The sequence below is a fragment of the Manacus candei genome, unplaced genomic scaffold, assembly GCF_025592945.1.
Source record: "Manacus candei isolate 608988 ecotype Guabito, Panama unplaced genomic scaffold, ASM2559294v1 h1tg000023l, whole genome shotgun sequence".
In the NCBI taxonomy this organism is placed as follows: Eukaryota; Metazoa; Chordata; class Aves; order Passeriformes; family Pipridae; genus Manacus; species Manacus candei.
Window position 1 is genome coordinate 1397874 of NW_026138071.1, and position 8161 is coordinate 1406034.

Sequence of the window (8161 nt, forward strand, 5' to 3'; positions counted from 1 at the left end):
TCTGTGTCTGTGTGTGTGTGTGTGTATGCCACTGTCTATGTATATGTGTATACATATATGTATATACAGAATCACAGAATATCCTGAGTTGGAAAGGACCCAAAAGGATCACCAAAGTCCAAACTCCTGTACCCACACAGGACAGCCCTAAGAACATATATATACATCTATATATACACACATATATGTAAAATTTTGCTGGTACCAAGTGCTCATCAAACCCATCCCAGAAGTGGGGCCAATTGACAATGGACAAAGTCTCACTTGGACAATGATCCGCATCACAGAGCCTGGAGTCAGCCTGGCATCCCTGGTGAGGGATGTATCATGGGGAACAGCTGTTTGTCCACACTGGGATGCATCAGAGAAAGGTGCTCCATTTTGGGGTAGAATTAAGTCCTTTTTATACCGCAGAGACATAACGAGGAATAGGACACTGCCACTTGGAGCAGCCAATAGACTCTGCTAACATCTGTTTTCACCTGGCACAGTCAATAAATGATGGTATTTTCTATTCTGTCAGAGCAATGTTTGTATTTCCAGACTGTTTTTTCTCTTCTATCAGTTAGAAGAGACGATGGCAGTTACCAACTCTTCATTTCTCTGGATGGTTTCCTCCTTCTCCAGCCTTTTTTTTTTTCAGCTTTCTAGTAGATAGATTGCTGTTACAGTTCCTTAGTTTTGCACCTTGCATTGATGGTATCTCAGGATTTCTCTGCTTTCTCAATACCCAGCTGCACTCCCAGTGCTGCTTTTGGCTCCCAGACTGGTAGGCTTTTTCGCTGTATTTGAGCAGAGGTCGTCTTCTGTTCAGTATTTTCCCCCTTACAATCAGGGCTGCTCCCATTGCTCCACCCTGTGGCCCATGACCACTGACAGGTCACTAGGAGTGAGACTACACCTGCCCGGTGCGTCTCTCTTGCCTCCTAATGCGTGAGGCGGAGGAGACCCATGTCCATGTCAGGCCCAGAGCTGCTGAAGTTCCTGAGAGGGTTTGCTGGTTGAGGCACGAGTATACCATACTGCTTTGGGTAAAAGTGATGCAGTCAGTGCTTTGATACAAGATAGAAAAGCACAGACCCTGCAGCTTAGACAAGAGCTAATGTCACGGAGAAGCGCCGTGCCCACGCTCTGGGCTCTGGCAGTCGGGTTATTGCTGTGGCTGGCCCACTGGCCAGACCCCGGGCGGGGGCTGCCCTTGGGCTATTGTGTTGCTGAGTAACATTCACTTCATATTCGATTTGTTTGGCTTTGTTAGCATAGAAGCAGCAGGTAGTTAGTACTTATTAACACAGAAATACCCCTTTGTGTGCCTAAAAGACAATCCAAGTAGGTTTAGTTAACCCCACAGTGATGATTTCCTTAATAATTTACCTGTGACAGTAGCCAACTGTGAGAATGAGCTAATCTCCATCTGTAGATTATTTAGAACTTCCATATTAACATTTTGGGTAATTTCAAGTGTAGTGAAATTAATAACAACTACTCAGTTTAATTAAGCAATACCCAAGTTTGGAAATAGTGCAGGTCCAAACTTAGATGGTCTTGTTACTGCAGGGTTAAACACTCTGCTCTGATTACCTACAGGTTAATGCTTGTGTTGAAAGTTAAATGTCAAATCTGGAGATGGAAATGCCTATGGAGCAAGATGTGCTGTAGTACAAGAGCCTGTCCACTGTGGTGGTAGACTCTTAGAGGGATTACTGCTGCAAAGCCAGAACCTTCCAGGGGTTAAAAGTTGACCACCAGCTTCACTCATAGTCATTGTCATGTTTGTAGAATGAATAGAAAAAGAATTTGGTTTTGTTAATCAGAATGTCCAAAAGAGGTTACGATCTATACAGCCAATTATGTTACATCATTATGTTCCAATTATCATTAGTACTAAGCCAACTCTGTAAACAGCAGCATGTAGCATTAGGACCGATGAGATTACAGTATCTTTCACAATTCATGTTATTCATGTCCCATATAAGATGCCAGAGTCCATTAAAAACCCCTTTGTTTGTAATTGCTGATTCATTATTTCAGGTCCATGAGATTTCCGGAATCAATATGAGCTTGTATGCTGTCCTATTTACACAGAAACCATGCTTGGGTGTGGTTGTAACACAAAGTGTAATTACAATTGCTTGTCTTCCTCGCCCAGATTGAATTTATGTCCTGGAGCATCATAATGCACCATGGGGCCTCACCATATCAATGTGATTTAAAGGTTGTCAATAATTTGGTGTATTGGGGAGTAAGTATGCCAAATTGGGTTGATTCCAAGGTGCTATGGAGACAGGGTCTGCTGGGCATCAAAATTTGGCATCTAATGATCAAGGGTGGTGTAAGCAATACTAACAATCCAATTTGTTGCCTGCTTGAGAAATCATATTCATAAATTGAACGTGATCACTATTCCATTCTTGAAATAAGGGAACAAGCAATAATGTAATTACGAGAGCTGATAGATATAATACAAAAATTATAAGAAAGAAAAATGCTCATGATGTTGTTTCATTTCATGCCAACTTGCCAAATCGGTATGATGAATAAAGTAGGACCAAAATCCAGGAATAACAGTATGAGTTTCTGGTTGCTGATGTTGCAGTTAGGATGACCTGAAAGAAAAACAAAATCGCTTCATTCCTTTTGGATATTAGGTAATATGGATATTCCTTACTTAGAAATGAGATGCCTGTCACCCTAGTGATCGAGAGGGCTTTAAATTAGGTTTGAAGGGCAGAGGGGAAAAGACCAGGCCTAGTGGATGAGGGAAAGGCTGTGGATGTAGTCTACCTGGACTTCAGCAAAGCCTTTGATACTGTCATCCACGGCGTTCTCCTGGAGAAGCTGGCAGCCCATGGCTTGGTGTCCTAGTTACAGGGGCTGGGACCAGTTTATCACTATGTGGGTGTAACCAAAACTGTGTATTCTACAGCCTTTATGTCATTTCTGATTGACTGTTAATAATGGATCATTCCCAGCAGCTGCCTGGGGCACACCTGACACCTCAGGCTACAAACTCTACAAGGAGTGTTTCTTTGTCTTCACACTAATGACTCAGCTTTGATAACTCCCCTCCAGGGAGGCATTAGCACCTTCACAGCCTGTGGGGTCATCTCTGCTAATGGGCCATAGTGGACTGGCATAATAGGCAGCTGCAAACACCTAGACCAAATTGGCTAAGCAAACACCTAGACCTTATCCAATTGGCTTAGTAAATTTGGCATCACTGGGTGGGTGAAAGGATTGGTGATTCAGGGGTTGACACTTTTGGTAGCTATAATTTGTTGTGTAGTAATTGCTAGTTGTGCTTTACAATGTATAATGAAAATGATCCACAAGGCTTTCAATCAAGTATGGATTGTTCAAAAACAGAAAGGGGGATTTGTGGAGTATTTACAGCACAATGGACACTTTGAGAACAATCCATACGACCGGCTCTGAGGAGTGGTAGGCCTCACTTGACATAACTTTGGAGGTTATTAAAAGAACAGTTTATAGTTGCAAGTTGTGTGAAACTGTGTGTACGTGACCGATAAAGAGAAAGCTGGAAAGTCCCCAAGGCGGATCGGTAGGAGGGACTTCGGGCGGCGCGGCTGACGTCAGGACGCGTGGACAGGGCATCGGGACCAATGAACTAAAGGCATGAAGCGCGTGCACGGACTGAGCTATCCAATTGCTTTGTTGTAATCACGTACCCGGAAGGAGCTGACTGTATAAAAGCTAAGCGGTTTAAATAATAAACTGAACATCGTTTGATCATATTGGTCGTCTGTGCGTTGTTTCTGAACTCCTGCCGCCGCGTGAATCCTTACACTAAAAATGACAAATACTTTGCCCATGTTTGACGATTTAATTAACCTTCATGACAACCAAAGCGTGCATCCTCCAGAACTAAACATCAGCAACTCATGTCCAGCTAATCTTCCTAATGTTAAAAGAGAACTCACAGACTCAGAAGCAAGAGTATTAGTTAAAGAGAGACAAAAGAAAGACAAACACAACTTTAATGAATGAAGAAGAAGATTTTTTATTAATAATCATTTAAAAGAACTGCGCACTTTAATACCCAATGACCCAAATATATGCTGGGATAAAACAACGATCCTAAAAGCCTCAGTTGATTACATCCGTAAACTGCAAAGAGACCTGCAGTGCACAAAAGAGCTAGAAAACAACCTGAAGAAACTTGAACATGCCAACAACCACCTGCTGCTCAGAATACAGAAACTTGAGATGCTAGCTCAAGCATATGGACTGTCCCTTGTTCCATCTACAAACCTTTGCTCCCCTGATATGATCAACGCAGTTATCGAACAGGATCCTGTGCTGGACAACTACACCCAAAACATGATGCCACACCACGCAAACCTGTCCTGCACCACCACCACCTGCAACCTCACTGACATCATTGTCACCTTCAGTGACAACCTCGGGAATGTAACTGAACCAACTGGCACTTACAGTGCTCCTGTGAAAATGAGATCCAGACTAGAAGATATCCTAATGAATGATCAATATTAGAAATACTGTTCAAATCCCAAGCTGTGGGTAACTTGATAATAGAAAAATAAAAGAGATAAAAATATATTTTATCCGATCATACAAATAGAGTCTTATCCATGGAGCCGACACAAAATGAAAATAGCCCTAACCAAAGGGAAAGAGAAGACTCCTTAAACATTTTTAGTTCAATATTACTAGATCACCCTTACTGTAAAAATCCTCTTGAAAAGCCTTCACCAGAAAGCACAGGACTGAAATCAGGAACTCACAAAAGAGACAAAAAAGACAGCAAAAAAACTTCTCGGGTAACTGATGAGCAATTGGCAACATAGCTTTGTGAATTTCTAGATGAATTTACAAAGAAATATGGCAGTTTAATACCACTCTGTGAAAAAGATGTCCTGAAGAGATTAAAAGAAGTCTTTAATGAAGATTTCTCCCATAGAAAACCTTTTATCACCAGAGAAATCATGAAATATCAAGAAAAACATCCCAAACCCTCCACTTGCAATTTCCAGATCTCCTATAATAAGCACATACTGGAGGCTGAGGTGAGCTTAACAGGGCACAAGTGTAAAAAGCACCCCATTGCGATCAGCCCAGAGGCCCCTTGTATCCTTGGCATAGACTACCACAGGAGAGGGTACTTCATGGACCCAGAGGGGCTTTTGATAAAGCCACTGTGGACACAGAGAAGATCAAGCAGCTATCTACCCTGCCTGGTCTCTCAGAAGATCCCTTTGTTGTGAGATTGCTGCGAGTTGAAGAACAACAGGTGTCAATTGCTACCACGATGGTGCACTGGTGGCAATATCAGACAAACCAAGACTCGTTGGCTCCCCTCCATGAGCTGATTCATCAGTTGAAGAGCCAAGGAGTCATTGGCAAGACTCACTCACCTTTTAATGAATAGTCCTATATGGCCAGTGCAAAAGTCTGATGGAGGGTGGAGGTTAAAGTGGACTATTGTGGGCGTAATGAAGTGATGCCAGCACTGGGTGCTGCTGTACCAACATGTCAGAGGTACAAAACGACCTACAGTGGAAGGCATCCAAGTGGTATGCAACAATTGGCATTGCCAACACATTTTTCTCAACTCCTTTGCAGCAGAGTGCAGGCCACAGTTTACTTTCATGTGGAAGGGTGTCCAGTACACATGAAATTGACTGTCCCAGGGGTGGAAGCACAGCTCTACCATTTGTCATGGACTAATATAAACTGTTCGGAAAAAAAGTGATGCCCCGAACATCTACAATAGATTGATGACATTGTTGTGTGGAGCAACAAGGCAGAAGTTTGAGATGGCAGAAAGAGTAATTCAGTTTCTTCTGAAAGCTGTTTTTACCATAAAGAAAACCAAAATCAAGGGACCTGCACAGGACATTAAGTTCTTGGGAATAAGATGGCATGAAGGACACCATCAGGTGCCTATGGATGTGATCAACAAGATAGCAACTATGTCCCCATGTTGGGAGGAATGGGTTAAAAGTGGTAGATGGATGAGGTGGACTGTAAATCTCTGTATTTAATATCTATCTTTTTATTGTAACATCTTTTAATATCTGTAATAAACTATTAATTGGTGCCAGAACATCTGCTGCCACCCCCTGACCTATGAGAGAGAGCGAGTAGGTTTAGGAATGTACACTATGAATGCACTGGCCACTGTTATCCAGTTTCCATTAGGGACCAATAGTGTGTAGGGATGACAACAGAATCATAAACATGATGCACCATGCTCCAGTGAGCTTGCAGCTGGAAATAACCCTTGATAAACTGATGTAAACTGCAGGCCAGTGATCCTCTGGCATGGACCGAGTTTAACAGTGCCTATGTCTCTGCTTGTGTGACTCTGCCTGGGTGTTGCTTCAGTGATCCCCTGCTTAGTGAGGTAATGGAAATAAATTTACTCTTTGCATTCTAGCCGTGGGTTTGTGGTTGTCCTGGCTGCCTGCCTATGCTGACTCACACACTCCACCAGCTAACAAGAAGGACACAAGCTTTCCTAGGCCTTGTGGGGTTCTGGAGAATGCATATACTAGGTTATAGTCAGCCCGTGAGCCCTCTCTATTGAGTAACTCAAAAGATTAACCATTTTGAGTGGGGCCTTAAGCAGCAACAAGTTTTTCAGCATATCAAACAGGAGATAGCTCATGCAGTAGCTCATAAACCTGTCTGGACAGGACCAGCTGAGCAAAATGTACTTCACAGTGCAGCTGGGGAGCATAGTCTCACCTGGATTCTCACTCAGAAAATATCAGAAGACCATTTGTGTTTTGGGGCCAGGGTATTTATGTATAGTTAATATCACACAGTTATAGTTAATATCACTGTTTCACACAGAATCACAAAATTTTCTGAGTTGGAAGAGACCCATGAGGATCATTGATACAAGGACTCCCAGAAACAACATCTCAGCCTTGGCCATATTGATCACCATAACTGGTCTACTCTGGCCTCCAATTGGGAGGTCTGGAGACACACCATCTATAATGCCACTGATGCTTTGGAGAAAGCACACAGGATCACTCTTGAGGAGAAAAGACAACGCAGAAAGAATCGTGCCTTGCAGAATATACCACCTAAGGATTCCTTCTGCTGTGCCTTTTGCAACTGGACCTGTCTATCTCGTATTGGCCTTTTTAGCCACCAACACGCTCGTAGCAAATGTGGGTAGAGCCCTTTCCAAAATCATCATTCATGAAGCCTAGCCACAATGATGTGTGTGGCATTTAGTGCCATGGTCTAGTAACCATGGCAGTAGTGGATCAAGGGTTGGACTTGATGATCTCAGAGGTCCCTTCCTGTGGGGAACATGTTTTAGGGATGCTGGACGATGCATTCTGGGAGATGTAGTTCCCAAAACATACTCTAATACATGGACAGTGGTAAGTCCCATGGTGGCTGGCTAAGTGAATCATGTGTTGTTTGAAGGCATATAAAAGGTGATGTTCGCTTCCAATAAATGGATTTGCTTCTTGGAAATCCAAGCAATGGGGTTGTATGGTTTATTTATTATATGAATAAAGCCACACCTTCCAACCTGGCTGATTCTATGATTCTATGTTTGGCTGCTAGCTGTCACAGCAGTTGAAACGGCAGTTTTCGGAGTTACAGCTCACTCCTGTAATGAGTTGTTCTGTTCTCTGCAAAGGTCTGGTTTTTTTCCAGGCCCTATTCCCCACACTCAACAGCTGGGATGCCTTGCTAGAGATCAGGAAATTGAAAGAGGAATTGAAAAAGAAAGAACAATTTGCTGTAGGAGGCATGCCCCAGGGATGCAGGGTGAGGCATTCTGGGTCTTGTAGTCTCCCGAAGCACACTCACACACATGGGCAATGTGTATTCTACTGTGATTGGGTCTAGGCAGGTCACATGCCCCCCGAAGGGTATATAAGGGGTCATTTTCCTTTAAATAAAAGATTTGGCTGCTTACCATCCTAGCCTGAATGGGAAAACCCAATTTCCCAAGAATCCTGGAAGAGATTATGGGCTGGCCAGAAGGCCGAGATTTTGAAGCATTGCCTGAAGAGGTGACTTGTGCCCAAGAAGCACCACCATACAACAAGTTACCAGAAAATGAAAGAGGCTATGCTATAGTTAGGTCATGTAAAAAGAAAATTAGAGAGACAAAGGCTCAATTTGAACTCAATCTAGCCACTTC

At 43.0% G+C, this 8161-nt stretch overlaps 1 pseudogene; it reads left to right on the top strand.

Annotated features, from left to right (window-relative positions):
* Positions 1–3798: 3798 nt before the first annotated feature.
* On the top strand, positions 3799–7181 carry LOC127471140 (microphthalmia-associated transcription factor-like; annotated as a pseudogene).
* Positions 7182–8161: the final 980 nt, after the last annotated feature.